Source organism: Carassius auratus, unplaced genomic scaffold, assembly GCF_003368295.1.
Source record: "Carassius auratus strain Wakin unplaced genomic scaffold, ASM336829v1 scaf_tig00015408, whole genome shotgun sequence".
In the NCBI taxonomy this organism is placed as follows: Eukaryota; Metazoa; Chordata; class Actinopteri; order Cypriniformes; family Cyprinidae; genus Carassius; species Carassius auratus.
In genome coordinates, this window is record NW_020524586.1 from 110798 (window position 1) to 127081 (window position 16284).

Genomic DNA, 16284 nt, shown 5'->3' on the forward strand with positions numbered 1-16284 from the left:
TCTGTGAAGGACGAGAGAGAATGTGTGTCAATATAAAACACAGATGAACCTCTTGTAGAAAAGTTTCTCTTCTCTCTTTGTGTCATTAGTGTAAGATCAGGATCACATGTGTCTGTGAAGAGTGACCGGTCAAAGGATGGTGACATACCAGACTTCAGTGAAGAAACAACACGAACCAAACGGTATTTGATCGGTTTCTTATTTTTCTTTAAACATAGACTGTCAGTGAATAATAATCAGAAAACTACTTGTAGTTCATAAATTTATCGTTTATTTTTATTTTTATTTTTTCTAAAAATGCAGTATTTCATTTATTCTATTTACGATCAGGCTTCAGTGTGAAACATTAGATCCAGATTTACAGTCTCACAGGAACCACAATAATTTTACAGACAGTCTCCTGCAGATCTTCCAGGTAATAACAGACATTTTCAAGAATATTTAATTGTTATAATAAACATATGTAATAGAATAAGAGTGACAACTTTTATTTCTCATTTTTTTCTTAAGAACCCATAAAATAAGAATTAGAACCAATTTTTATTTGTATTTACAGCAAAGTAATGTTTGTCTTACCTTGATTTTTGATGAATATTTTTAATTGAATAAATAAGTTTGACCAATTATAGATGATTTTTTTTTCTGTCATTCATTTTTGTCTGTCTTTGTAGGATCTTGAGAGCAAAATAATCAAATTTCTAAAGAAAGAACTGGAAAAGTTTAAGAAAATATTACAAAAAGAGGACTTGCAATACTTTGTGAAGGACTTTATTGAGAACAGATGCAGTATGAAAGAAGCAGCTCTTGATCTCACGCTCTACTTCCTGAGAGAGATGAAGCAAGATGAAGCTGCTGATACTCTAGAAGGTAAGAGACTTGTGATCATCTGTCAGATTGTCGCCTATATATATGTAGCAGTGATGCGCGGGTCAATGTGTTAATAACCCGCACCCGACCGACATTTTCAACTAACCTGACCGCAACTCGGACCGCAAAAAAAGGAAAAGAAAATATTGTGCCCGACCCGCTTCCTGACCCGCATTTTTTAAATTTAGTAAATGCTCATCATATCGTCATTGGGCCATAGACACAGGAAATGGCAAAAAAAAAAAAAAAACACACAAAAAATCCTTAATATATTCACATTTCGTCAAGAATTATAAAAAAAAACAAAATCGTCAATAAGCTCATAATTTGTTCTAAAATAGTCTAGTCTGGCTATGTCTATTTTGATGTTTCTGTTCCGCAGATAGTGAGGCTCTGGTTTGTTCCGATCAGAGCTTGTGAGCGGAGAGTGCATTTCTCCATATATTACGCTCTGCTCGCTCATTCCGTGGGGTCTCGCTCAACCCAGAATGGCCTGCTGGTTCCAAAATATGCAAGGAGACATTTAATTGTTTAGTAATAAACTGGTGTTTTCTGTGTTGCTGCAAAGATGAAGTTGACGATGCAGACTCGCCATGAACGCCAGAGAGAAATGCACATTTCAAATGGATTACATAATCAGAGAGTAGCCTATTTATTTTAGTTTAATATTTTCGTTTAAAAGTAGACATTTCAAGTTTTCTGTAATATATGGCCTATATTTCTCAAATCTGTGAGGCACACGCTGAGTTTCGGCGTCCTCCAGGTCACATGGAAGTGATCGTGCCGGCGCGGCCTCATTACATTGTCTGCTATATTTGCTTCTAATTTATAAAAAATGGGCAATTAATTGATAAAACATTGATCAAAATTAAGATACAATTTATAGAAAACGAAAATCTTTATCTTAACAATCTGATTTTCTACAAAAAAACAACAATTATTGTTATTATTATCATCATTATTATTATTATTATTAATAATGTTGAAAAGAGCGGAGAACATTTTTTTCAGGTTTATTAGGGGGGATAAATTGAAAGAACAGCATTATTACATTTGTTACGGTTACATTTATTTGTTAGATTTATATTATTTACATCAAGCTTTTGAATGGTATAGTATTGTAGCTATATTGTTACTGAAACTTCATAATGTTTCACTTGATTATACATTTAGTCAGGAATTATATTTTGGAAAAAGTCTTTGGAAAAAGTCTAACTAGTAAAATGTTTACACGTTATGTGAAAACTAGTACAAGTATATAAATAAATAAAAAGAGACTTACTCATGTTTATGATCTCTGCTGAATAAAGAGCTTCATTCTTTTTTTCTGAGGAAATCCATTTCTCAAATCCTCAACCACATCACATCTTTTTGGGGTGAATTATGTCTTATTCCTCTCATCGCGAAGCAAACAGTAAAATAAAAGAACTTGAAGAATAGTCTGGCTGCTTTTTCTTCTGTGTGGGCGTATTCAAGCTGCGCTTCAGTTTGAATCTGAATAGCGCGTTCAGCGCGGGGGCGTGGTCACATTAGATATAATGAAGGGAGACATGAAAAACAGACATCGCATTGTTTTCCTATGGATTACTTTATCACAGAATATTTGTTTTCGGCAGCACTTGTTTAGTTTAAAAGTAGACATGTCAGGCTTTCTATAGATATCTCTTCATTGAGTATTCACGGAGTTACAGTTCATTTTAATGACGTGTTTGTAAATGAAGATCAGCGCACACAAAGGCTGCAGACAGCACACCTTGTTTGTTATCTTTATTTATAAGTGCACAAAGTTCTGTTGTTATTATGTCTGTATTAACCCTTTCGAGTCGATTAACGCATATATGCGTTTTGAGTCATTTTCACCTGATAACCCCGCAAAGAACTTAAATTACATTCTCAGTTTTAATCGTACAGATAAGAGCAATACATCAATCGAATCTGTAAAGGGTCTAGTTTTTTTTGGATACAGACATAATAACAAAAAACCTTTGTGCACTTATAAAATAAAGATAACAAACAAGGTGCGCTGTCTACAGTCTTTGTCTCCGCTGATCGTCATGTACAAACATTTCATTAAAATGAACTGTAACTCCGTGAATACTCAACGAAGAGACATGAGAGAGATATCTATAGAAAGCCTGGAATGTCTACTTTTAAACTAAACAAGTGCTGCCGAAAACAAATATTCTGTGATAAAGTAATCCATATGAAAACAACGCAATGTCTGTTTTTCATATCTCTGCTCATTATATCTAATGTGACCACGCCCCCGCGCTGAACGCGCTATTCAGATTCAAACTGAAGCGCGCGGCTTGAATACGCACACACAGAAGAAAAAGCAGCCAGACTGTTCTTCAAGTTTTTATTTTATTTTACTGTTTGCTTCGCGATGACAGGAATAAGACTTAATTCACCCCAAAAAGATGTGATGTGGTTGAGGATTTGAGAAATGGATTTCCTCAGAAAAAAGAATGAAGCACTTTATTCAGCAGAGATCATAAACATGAGTAAGTCTCTTTTTATTTATTTGTACTAGTTTTCACATAACGTGTAAACATTTTACTAGTTAGACTTTTTCCAAACTATAATTCCTGACTAAATGTATAATCAAGTGAAACATTATGAAGTTTCAATAACAATATACAATACTATACCATTCAAAAGCTTGATGTAAATAATATAAATGTGACAAATAGAGATAACTCTAACAAATGTAAAAACAATGCTTTCAATTTATTACCCCTAAAAAAACCTGAAAAATATTATCAGCTCTTTTCAACATTAATAATAATAATAATAATAATAATGATGATGATAATAAATGGGGTTTATTTGGTAGAAAATAAGTTTGTTAAAATGATTTCTGAAGGATTGTGTGACTAGAGAAAGGATGCCAAAAAATTTGAAAGTCAGCTTTGATTGTTCCTAATAAACTGTTTAACTGCTCCCCCAAGTGGATATTAAATTATGTTGTGGGATAATTAAATATATTCTTAATAAACTACAAACATAAAATTATATACTTTTATTTTGTTCTCACATTCTTTCTTGTAAGTCCTCCCTCAGAGTGGCACAGTTGAATGGGAGGCTCATTATGCAGCTCATTATGCAGGGCTTTGTCTTCTCAGGTGTAAATCACAATGATATTCATGATAGTTGACGCCTACTCGCATATGACTTTTACCAACAAAAAGTGTTTTAGAAAATTTAAATCAATATATTGTTTTCTGTGAGTGAGTAAACAAGATGATTTTCACATCATTCAGAAAGAAAAATTCTAGGCTACAAGCTCCAGTTCTCAGCTTTTCCGGCAACCAATTTTATGTATGTGTTTTATTGCCTTATTCAAGTGATTTAACATTTTTAGTTTTTCACTAACCATGCATAACATTTTTTTTCTCAAAAATACAATCATGTACATGCATGCATTTCACATATTATTATAGCCCAGTTTGTGCTGATTACAGTGATATTAGACTTTACCCATTTAGATATTTATAAGAAACTGAAAAAAGCACAAATGTCAGGGCATGACAAAACTTCTCAAGGCCCCAAAAATACCCTTAGACTCCAGAGGGTTAAAAAAAAGTAGACCCTTTACAGATTCGATTGATGTATTACTCTTATCTGTATGATCAGGGCCGTGCAGAGACCTTTGGAGGGGCAGGTGCTCAAAGTATAAAAGGGGCACATGGAACAAGGTTTTAAATGGCGCTGTTCAAAATATCAATACAGCAATATATTGTGATGAATTCCTTGCAGATTCACGTATTAATATGGATGGTTATGTATTGATACAGCAGCAAATGCTTTGAAGCAAAGAAACAATAGAGAAGACAATTTTAAGTTTAAAATAATAATAGCTCTGGGATTAGAAACTGAAATGTCTTAAATTGTCCCAACCTGATGGCTTTTTCTTCTGTTTCAGCATTAAACTATTATTTTAACCATCACTACTACTCTTGCACCTAATCAATAAGTCCACCTTAAATATTGATACAAAACATAAAAAACTGATCCACTGGAATATAGTGATTAATATTATTATTACTGTTGTAGTTGTTATTGTCTAAAATCGAACACCTTTGCAATGTAAACAAATGACAGGCTACATTTGTTATTCATATCCTTCACACTGCACTTTGATGTCAGGTATATCATGCATTTTTTATTGACATTGATATTTTTACATTAATTTCTAGAGAGATATTGAGTTTACAGGCTAAAGTGGTCTTGCTGTTGTAAACACTGTTGCTATTGTAGAAAAAAAAAAATTGCGTCACCTTTAAAATATAATTATATAATTAATTCCTGAATTTTTATAATGATAATTCAGAGAATGAGAAATTCTGAATAATCCTTACCAGTGTTGTGATAATTATTTTTAAGGCACTCAACGTGTTAAAAAAATAAATAAGTACTGTAATATATTAAAAGTTTAGTCAAATAACATAAAAAAAGACCAGACCCTTCGATGCCTGTGAAACTTTTCTCCCTCAAACAGCTAACGTTAGTGTTACTACTACACTACAGGCTACACACAGCAATATAAACAACTTATCTGCATGTTCTCACATCACATCGTTCTTGTAAAATAATAATAAGTATATAAACATCAAAATCACTTCGCTGAGAATGAAACACCACTTACCAGCTGCCACGGTTCTGAAAATACAATTCAAAATGCGCGTGCGGCCTGAGGAATTTTCCCGGTCAGGTGAAAGGTCATCATATTGGTCATTTATTTACGACTAAATTATTATTAATAAATTGTAATAATATTATGATTGGGCGTTGGCAGGCATTCACAAAAGGGTATGTTATTACAAATTTTATATTACAAATATTACAAAAGGAAATTTTGCTTTGACAAAAGGGCACTTTTGGGGCAAAGGAGCAGGTGCTCAAGTGAACCGGTTCTTTCGGACAATTCAATCAAATAAACCAGTTAAAAAAAAAACGGTTCACCAGTTCTTTTGCGCTCGATGTAATGTCATTAGCGATGACTGCCCTTAATTCAAGCCTTCAGTTTACCCGCGCTTATAACATAAGCACAGAATCAGTTCAGAATCAATCACCAAAAGAATCAGTTTGGTTCAGACGAGCTGTGAGTCAGTCTGCTTCACACTGAATCACACATGCGCAGTATCATCAGCTCAATGAGCGCTTGAGAACTCCTGACCTGATATTTAGATATACTATAAAAAAAAAACACCCCAGAAAAAAGGGCACTTTCTCTCCAGGAATAAAAAGGGCAGGTGTATTTCAAAATTGTGTCTAGTACTATATTAATTACAAAGGTTTAATTGGCACTTTTATTCCAAACGACCCGACCGACCGCGACCCGAATATCATTACAAATATTTTTGGATGACTCGTAACCGCGGGCAACTGCGGGTGACCACAGGCACATGCTCGTTTTGGATCAACCCACTGAAATGTAGAGAGAAAATAAGACTAAACAATATCTGTATTTTTGTTTCTGTTTAGATGAACTGGTCTTCATTCATCAGCTAAAGTGTAGCCTAAAGAAGAAGTATCAATGTGTGTTTGAAGGAATTGCAAAGCAAGGTGACTCTACACTTCTGAAGAACATCTACACAGATCTCTATATCACTCAGGGTTGTAGTGAACAGGTCAATACTGAACATGAGGTGAGACAGATTGAAGTTGCTTCCAGACGTCATGAATCACAGGAGATACAGGTTGAGTGCAAACATTTGTTTGAAGCACCTGAACAAGACAAGCAGATCAGAACTGTACTGACAAAAGGAGTTGCTGGCATCGGAAAATCAGTCTCTGTGCAGAAGTTTGTTCTGGATTGGGCCGAAGGAAAAGAAAATCAAGATATCAGCTTCATATTTCCTCTTCCATTTAGAGAGATGAACTTAAAGGGGAAGGAAAAACTAAGTTTGATGGACCTTATAACTCAGTTTTTCCCAGAGACAAAAGGTCTCGAGCTTACAAGAAGAAATCAGTTCAAAGTCTTGTTCATTCTTGATGGATTGGATGAATGTCGACTTCCTGTAAACTTTAAGGATAATGAGACGTGGTCTGATGTTTCATCAGCAGTCTCTCTGGATGTTCTCCTGACGAACCTCATCAAGGGAAATCTGCTTCCTTCTGCTCTCATCTGGATCACCAGCAGACCAGCAGCTGCCAGTAAGATTCCTCCTGACTGTATCGACCGGCTGACAGAGATACGAGGATTCAATGATGCACAAAAGGAGGAGTACTTCAGAAAAAGATTCATGGATGAGAATCAGGCCAAAGAAATCATAGATCATGTTAAACAATCAAAGAGTCTCTTTATCATGTGTCACATCCCAGTCTTCTGCTGGATTTCAGCCACTGTTCTCCAGAACATTTCAGAGGAGAAAATAAATAATGTTGTGAAAAACAATCAGGCTGATGATGCCTCCAAAACACTGCAGGAGTCAAATACTGAAGACACTCCTAAGACTCTGACACAAATGTACACACACTTCCTCAGATTTCAGATCCAGCAGAGCAGACGGAAGTATGATGGAGAACATGCACCAGATGTTTCCTGGGATAAAGATGCCATCTTTTCACTGGGGAAACTGGCATTTGATCAGCTGGAAAGAAACAATGTGATCTTCTATGATACAGATCTGGAAGCCTGTGGTATTGACGTCTATAAGGCATCAGTGTACTCAGGCATGTGTACCCAGATCTTTAAGGAGGAAACAGGGATCACTCTTGGTACCATGTACTGCTTCGTTCACTTGAGCATTCAAGAGTTTATTGCAGCCCTTTATGCACATCTGTTTCTAGACATCAACAAGAAATATGTGTTTGGTCAAGACTCTACAGAACAGGAAAACAAAAGTAAAACCATGATTGATTTGCTCAAGACTGCAGTGGACAAGGCACTAGAGAGTGATAATGGACACCTGGATCTTTTTCTTCGATTCCTCCTTGGTTTGTCACTCCAGTCCAATCAGAAACTCTTACAGGGTCTGTTGACACTGGAAAATAGAAATGAGCAGAGCAAAAAGGAAATAGTTCATTACATCAAGCAGAAATTAGAGTCTAATCTGTCTCCAGAGAGATCCATCAATCTGTTCTACTGTCTGAATGAACTGAACGACCAAACTCTGGTGAAAGACATTCAGACCCACCTTAGCAAAGGAAGTCTCTCTTCTGCTGATCTTTCACCTGCCCAGTGGTCTGCTTTGGTCTTTGTGTTGTTGACATCAGACGAGGAGTTGGAGGAGTTTGAGCTTCAGAAATTCAAGAAATCAGACGAGGGTCTCATTAGATTATCAACAGTCATCAAAACCTGCAAAAGAGCTCTGTAAGTTATTTAATATATTTTGTCATGTTTTGTTCTCATCTTAAAATTGCATTAATCTACATTGATACTAGGGGTGAAACGGTTCAGCTTTTTCATAGTTTGGATTGTTTCATGGTTTTAGGGTCATGGTTTCAGTACAGTTCGGTATGTGGTATGTTTATGGAAAAACTATACTTTCAAACAAAAGTAACGAAAATAAGAATACTCTAACTACAAACAACAGCACAAATAAATACAATGGAGATACAAATAAAAGATTTGTATTGAATACAGATAAAATAAACTGTGATTTTCAAGGCTGTGATTTTTTTTATTTATTTATATAGCACATTTTGTACACAATGGTAATTAAAAGTGCTTTACATAAAAGACAGTAAAATCAAGAATAACAAAAATAAAAAAGCAATTAAAAAAATTGAAAGTGATTTAAAAATTGATTTGAATGAATTTAAAACAGTTAGAAATGGAAAATGATTTTACATAAAATTCAGTTAATATGTAAAATGCAGTGCAATCAGTTCGGACATTGCACAGTGCTCATTCAGTAAATGCACTGCTAAACAGATGAGTTTTGAATCTAGATGTAAATGTGACTAATGTTTTAGCACATCTGATCTCTTCTGGAAGCTGATTCCAACTGTGGGCGGACTCCCCTTGTTTTGTGTGAACTCTTGGTATTTCTAACTGACTCGATCCTAATGATCTGAGTGGTCTGTTAGGTATATATTCAGTGAACATATCTGCAATGTATTTCGGTCCTAGGTCACTGAGTGACTTATAGGGCCCTATCATACACCCGGCGCAATGTTACGCAAGGCGCAGTGCAAGTGTGTTTGCTAGTTTCAGTCTGGCGCCATTCGCATTTTCCCGTCCAGCGCCACACAGTGCGCATTGACTTTGCTTATTACACACAGGGATGTGCATCACACAAATATGCCAAATATTAGAAACAAAAGGAATTACAGTGAAAATAATATTATTGTGAAGGCTACATAAGTATAACATTTTAATGATGGATAGTCATTGCGTGTATTAAAATTAGGCTACCTATTTGCAATTCAGCCTATTACTACTTATAATGATGAATGAAATTGGCAAATTAATTGAAATGAATGTGCCAATACACACACACATTTATGAACTGACTCCTCGCGTGGAGCTTTGGTGGATTCCTGCTTGTCCCATAGATGATCTGCTTGTGCGCTTTACACTTTGCATTTAGATAGTTAAAATGGGGCCCATAGACGAGTAAAAGTACTTTAAAATCAATCCTAAATGTAACTGGAAGCCAGTGTAAGGACCTGAGCACTGGTGTGATATGCTCAGATTTTCAGAGCGGAATATTGAGAGGAGTGTCAAACCACGCAGACGAGGAGAGTGAAACATGCGTGCTGAACACTGCCATTTATTGTTATTATTATTATTATTATTATTATATGTAGCCTGTCTTTTTTTGCTCGCGTTTTTGGCCATTTTTCTCTTCGATAATTTGCAGATGTCATGCATACCTAAACTGAACAAAATTATAAATGCAACCCTTTTGTTTTTGCTCTCATTTGTAATGAACTGAACTCAGAGATAGGCCATTATGAAATGTGCAGTTTTACTGTATTGATTATTGGGGGGTATCCCGTCATCTTTATTTTACTAAATTACTTGCATGCAGAACATGTCCCAGCTGACCTCATTAGAAAAAAAACTCAACACTATATGCAGTTCAACTTCTTAAACAACTTCTTTAAAGAAGATATACTCTGGCATAACCTTAATTCATAAATTATTAACCTCCACATCTCCACCTCAAGAAACTCATTAAGATATAGCAGCACTTTTAAATATATAACTCATTGCCATTATTGATATAAGCCTATTATTAATTTACATATTTTATTAAGTTTTATTCAAGCATGCTAGTTTGTTTCATGTAGGAAATTTTATCAATACAATTCTAATATATATGCAGTGTATTTTCTGTTAATCTAAAAATAATTGATATAAATTACATTTTTGTATTTAACAAATGTATTTTCATGTATCGAACCCTGTGATTTAATTTATTTCTCTTTTAGGCTAAATGATTGTGGCTTAACTGAAAAAATCTGTCCAGCTTTGGCTTCAGTTCTTGGATCAGATACCAATCTGAAAGAGCTGAACATGAACAATAATAATCTGCAGGATTCAGGAGTGAAGCTGCTCTGCACTGGACTTAAGGATATCAATTGCAAACTAGAGATACTGAGGTAAGTTTTGTGACAATCATTAGTGTTTTGTTAAAATTTAGATCCATCTGTTAACATGGACCTAGATAATTTGCCACAGAATTTAGGACAGAACTACTTCAGCTTAGTGAAATTTGCAGGCTTTAATTCCAGCATGAACTCTAACTTCCAGTGACAGTTCAGACTCATTTATCAACAGTACATACACACAGATGTGTGTGTTATGCGTGCGTAAGATCAGTTTCAAGCAAAGTGTGGGATCTACCAACTTGTACTTTAACATAGGAATGTGTGTAAATATAAGCAGAACTCTGAGCATGCTTAAGCAGAGAATCTAGTGCTAGAATGGCAATACTACAAAAAGAAAGTGCTACTGTGTTTCCTGTGTCCTTTAATTGCAAATACTAAATTTATAGATTAATAGTTCCAGTTAGATAACATAATTTTATAAAAACAATTTAACAAAGGCATCAGTAAAGTGTTAAAAAAGGTTTGTTAATACACTTTTGAGTGATTCTCAAAATGGAACATTGATGAATCATGATGAAATTCTAATTGGCTCTAAAGTGAAAAGTGAAAGTGAAAAAGTGACGTGACATTCAGCCAAGTATGGTGACCCATACTCAGAATTTGTGCTCTGCATTTAACCCATCCGAAGTGCACACACACAGAGTAGTGAACACACACCCGGAGCAGTGGGCAGCCATTTATGCTGCGGCGCCCGGGGAGCAGTTGGGGGTTCGATGCCTTGCTCAAGGGCACCTAAGTCTCTAAGGAGAGAGAACTGTACATGCACTCCCCCCACCCAAAATTCCTGCCGGCCCGGGACTCAAACTCACAACCTTTCGATTGTGGGTCCGACACTCTAACCGTTAGGCCACGACTTCCCACTTTTCACTTTCACTTTTTCTAAACATCCATGCTCAAAATTATTCAACCCCCCAAAAAGTCCAGCAATAAACGCTGCCTGTAAGTACTAAGAAGCTTCTGTCACATCTCTACTACAGTCTTGGTCCATTCCTCACCTGAAAAAGCTTCCAGATCACTGATAATCTTTGGTTTCCACTTTGCCACAGCTTTCTTCAAATTTAACCAGATATTTTCAATAGGAATTAAATCTGGAGACTGAACAGGCCACTCATCTACATTCTATGACTGATCCCTGAACCAAGCAGAAGTAGATCTGGATGTGTACTTTGGGATAACTGTCCTGAAGGAAAGTCCATTGATCCTCAGCTTCAATCTTTGCACTAGGGGCATCACAATTCTTGTCAAAATGGCCTGATACTTCAAATTATACATGATGTCCTTCATACAGTTTTGGTTTCCACTTCCTGCTGCAGTAAAGCAAGCCCATAACTGGACTGTTTGATGATGGAGATGGTGTTCTTCTGCTTATGAGCTTTGCATGGGTTAACTCTGTGTATGTGTAACAGCTCAAGCTAATTATGGTTTTAAAGTTTCTAAAGACATAATTGTGTTTTATTCCCCACCATGCAAATAATATATAAGAGATACTCCACTCCAAAATGAAAATTTACCCCCCATGTCCTTCCAAACCCATAAAAGCTTTGTTCGCCTTTGGAACACAATTGAAGAAAAATTTGGATGAAAACCTGGAGACTTTAGACTGCCAAGTAAAACAGCAATGTTGAATAAGGGTTGAATAATTGTGACATAGCTCTGTTATTAAAATCTTAAAACTCATTATGACTTCTATATATGCAATTATATATGCAATTTTTATTTTAACCAGGATCTTCAGAAAAGATTATATTTGTAAAGTACTGCAGTCTCTGAGCGGTTGAGTAATTTTCATTGCAACTGTAGTTTATAATTGTGGAAAATTAACTTTAACCTAAATTACAAATATTAAAAATAGCATTTGTTGTAGTTTGAGTTCTCCAGTATATAACTTTACCAGCTTTACTGTGAAAAGAGTCCATTGAGGCCAAAATCCCTGTAGTGCATCTTTTTATTTTCTTCATTCTAGAACATGTACTTGTGTGACAATCTGTGATATAATGAAGAATAAAATATTTTTCTAATAGACTTTCAGACTGCAGTATCAGTGAAGAAGGTTATAAAGCTCTGTCTTCAGCTCTGAGATCAAACCCTTCACACCTGATAGAGCTGGATCTCACAGGAAATGATCCTGGAGAATCAGGAGTGAAGCAGCTCAGTGATGTACTACAGGATCCAAACTGTCAACTCAAGACTCTGAGGTGAGACCTATATATGTAATAATATTAACTCCATAATCATCGGGAAGAAGGAGGAGGGAACCGGCAGACAATCAAAACAAAACTTTAATAATCACAAAATAAACACAAAACAATTCCCGCCCCATTCGTCACATACCCCCATCGCCCCTCGCAGGCCGGGGGTTACCCACGAGACTGCGCTCTACTCAGCCCCCCCCTCCCTCCGTGGGGGGGGACCGCTCACGGGAACCTGGGGGTAGGACAGACGAGGCGAGAGAAAAGGAGATGGAAGGAGGAGCAACAGGGACGAGAGAGGGGAGAGAGGAAAAAAAAATAATAATACAATTCCGGTTCCCAGACGCACAGCTGCTCGGCCCACCACCAGCTGGGTGATCTCCTCCGCGGTGCCTGGCGGTGGCACTGGATGGCCCTCGGCGGACGGCATGACACTCCTCCACCGCCCGGTGGACTGCGACGGCTCATCCGGTTTTGGGCAGCCGGCAGGAGTCCCCCGTTCCGGCGGATGGCAGCCTCGCTCCTCCCACGTCACAATATATATAATATTTCACTAATTCAGCAAGGTACACAATTTGTTGTTGAAAATGATCAAACATGAAAGATCAGATGCTTCAGCTGCTGTTTTTTTTTATGATAAATGTCTGCACACTTTAGTTGTGTTAAAAGTTACAGGTTAATCAGACATTTTGAGACACTAGATGTGCTGGTGTTCAGTAGTTTGGTGTCTAAATAGTTAACATTTATGATTGTGTTATTGTGTACATTTGTGTATGTAACTCATGTAATGAGTTCTGATTGTGCCAGCGGTTCCTGTGTTGTGATTCGACAGCAGCTTAGCACACGCTGCCCTCCTGGAAACGTGATTGGGCTAGTTTTGAAGTAGTTTTGAGAAGCAAGTGGGTAGAATTTGTTTTGAAAACATGGCAATCCTGATCTGAATGCACGTGCTGGAGATTTACTTATGGTCTAAACGGGTTGTCACTATTCTCTAAATGAGTAATGGCTGTTTTTAGGCGTAACGTGCAATAAACCAATCAGAGTCTCATTTTCCATTCCCTTAAATAGCCAGTTGCGCTCGTGCTATGACGGATTTGCTATTTACACAGCGGAATTTGACAAACGCAAAGACAGAACGCATCTCTGAGATTAAACAGCACTGCTCTAGTGCGAGTAAATTGATAGCCTAATTCTGAGACATGCAATGGCTATCCATTATGACATGTAGGCATTTATATTTATCTGTAAATATATCACGACCTGTATCGTAATATGTATCGTAACTAGATTCTTGGCAATACACAAGCCCTACTGAATGCACTGTACATAAATTTCAATCGAGCTAAGATTCACAACACTGTAGATCTACTACAGCAGATCGATCACAGACCACAAACATGTGATGTGTGTCAGGAGAGGATCAGTGATAACACACACACACACACACACATCTGAACCTGCAGGTCTTCTCATAATGAGCAGAATTACTGTAGCATCAACACAGACATCAGTTAAATAAAACTATCCAGAGATGATGTTAGTGGATCAGCAATCCAGTGTTTGGTGAATTCTGCTTCATAATAATAGGAAGAGCCGGCATCAAAAGATAATCTAAATATATCACTATGAATGCTTAGCTGTCACAAGCTAGTTATCTCTTTGCTAATTTTTTTATCATCTCCTGCTTAAAAGGCCAGAAAGATCTTCAGATTTTTGAGAATCATGATCTGATGAGCTTTTGCCCCTGAGTTTATTTTAAATAATTTACTTTTGACTTTTTTGAAATATTTGTATATTTAAATGTTCAACTGTTTAAATTTGAACTAGAGCTTTTCGTTACAAACAATGTTTGATAATCTTTAAATGCTTTGTGATGTAATGCACATTGAATTGATTCCAGCTTCATCTCCTCTTCTGCAGGTTTTTGGGTCCTGCTGCAGATGAAGGCTGTCAGTATGTGACTGGAATTGTGGGTAAAAACCCGTTACTCCAGCGAGAGCTGAATCTGAGGGGACGTGAACTGGGAGACACAGGAGTGAATCAGATCTCTGCTCTACTGCAGGATAAACACTGTAGACTCAACACACTGAAGTGAGTATCTTACATCATTTCACATGTTACATGACTAGTAATGTTACAGTCGTCTATTTTAATTCTCATTTGAGTCCGACCTCACGTTATAAAGCTTGGAAGAGCCAGGACATGTTTAATATAACTCTGATTATATTTGTCTGAAAGAAGAAATTCATATACATCTAGGATGACTTGAGGGTGAGTAAATCATGGGGTAATTTTCATTTTTGGGTGAACTATCCCTTTAAGTGCACAGGGGTTGGAGAAAATAATGTGAACACATTAGAAATAGCCAGTATTTTATTAATGTGTATACCATAATTTGCCTTTAATTCAGCTTCCAACCTTGTTATAATAGATTCATACAACTTTTGAATAGACTTCAGTTAAATTCTGTCTCTAACTTCTGCTGTGACTGCTGAATGTGATCATGTTTACTGACTACAAACTGAGGATTGAAGACTAACTTTAAAAAATGTATACATATGTATGTATATGCATGTTTCTATATTTAAATGTAATTTCATAAAGGCAGGGTCAGTCTGGTGTCTGTCACTTCTGGGGCTTGATCATCCAGGCTTCCTCTGGGACAAAGTCCAGGGTTTTTTGGCCAACTGGGTCTCTGAGTTTAGGTTAGAGGAGGTTATGAATGAAGGTGGGGTTTCTTTGCATCTGGAGAGCATCAGTGCTGAGGACCATTTCATAAATTTAAAGACATTAATAATAATAATAGCTCAGAACTCACTTTCAGACAGCAGCGAGTGTTTGAAATAACTTCTGTTTGAGATCTGATGTGGATTATGATCACCTTACAAGGCAGAAATATTATTAAGAGATAAAGACTATGCACACTATCCATTAACATTACCATAGTAAACATGGTAAGACTGCTTGAAGAAATCAGAGTCAGCTTCTCATTCAGACGATCACAATAGTGTATTATTTAGTGTAGTGTATAGTAAGATGTTTTATCGGTCCTAACTCGTCTACGCTCCATGTAAATCTTTAACAAACATGCAAACAAATGTCTGCTTTTATCATGTTTGTTTTGTGATCGCGCTGGTTCCAGTGACTTATCTATTATTCGTTTTCTGATAACTTCTTTGTTGGTGAAATGATGGAGTTGTGTGACGTTGTTCCAGAGAGGCGTGTAAAGGGTGTTTTAATGAAGCGCTGAGGAGTTTCTGACCCAACGGTGGAAACACAGCTTGATTCTGGGCTCGGTGCTACAGTACTGAATAATTATGAGACACTGACACGTCATCGAAGTATTATAGTCCTTTGCCATGTCACAAGCTGTGTTTTAAACAATTAAAATTAATGAATGCTAACATTGTCTTCTATGAAGTGCAACACACACACCTTTGATACAATCTCAGAAAAAGTAGTCTGGGGTTTCATGACCCTTTAAAAACTATCTTCCCATCACCCTCACTGACCGTTACCAGTGATGCGCGGGTCAATGTATAAACAACCCACAGCCGACCGATGTTTTAAACTAACCAGCCCGCAACTCAGAACGCAAAAACACACAAGAGTTATATTTAACTCAAGAATCATATTTAAAAAAATCATCAATAAGCTCATA

The 16284-nt window shown here is 36.6% G+C and overlaps 1 long non-coding RNA gene across 1 annotated transcript; it reads left to right on the forward strand.

Moving 5' to 3' along the window:
• Positions 1 to 8136: 8136 nt before the first annotated feature.
• LOC113074829 (uncharacterized) lies at positions 8137 to 12510 on the forward strand. The gene is made up of 3 exons (XR_003280827.1): positions 8137 to 8185; positions 10255 to 10425; positions 12456 to 12510. It is a non-coding gene; the product is annotated as an uncharacterized LOC113074829 (long non-coding RNA).
• Positions 12511 to 16284: the final 3774 nt, after the last annotated feature.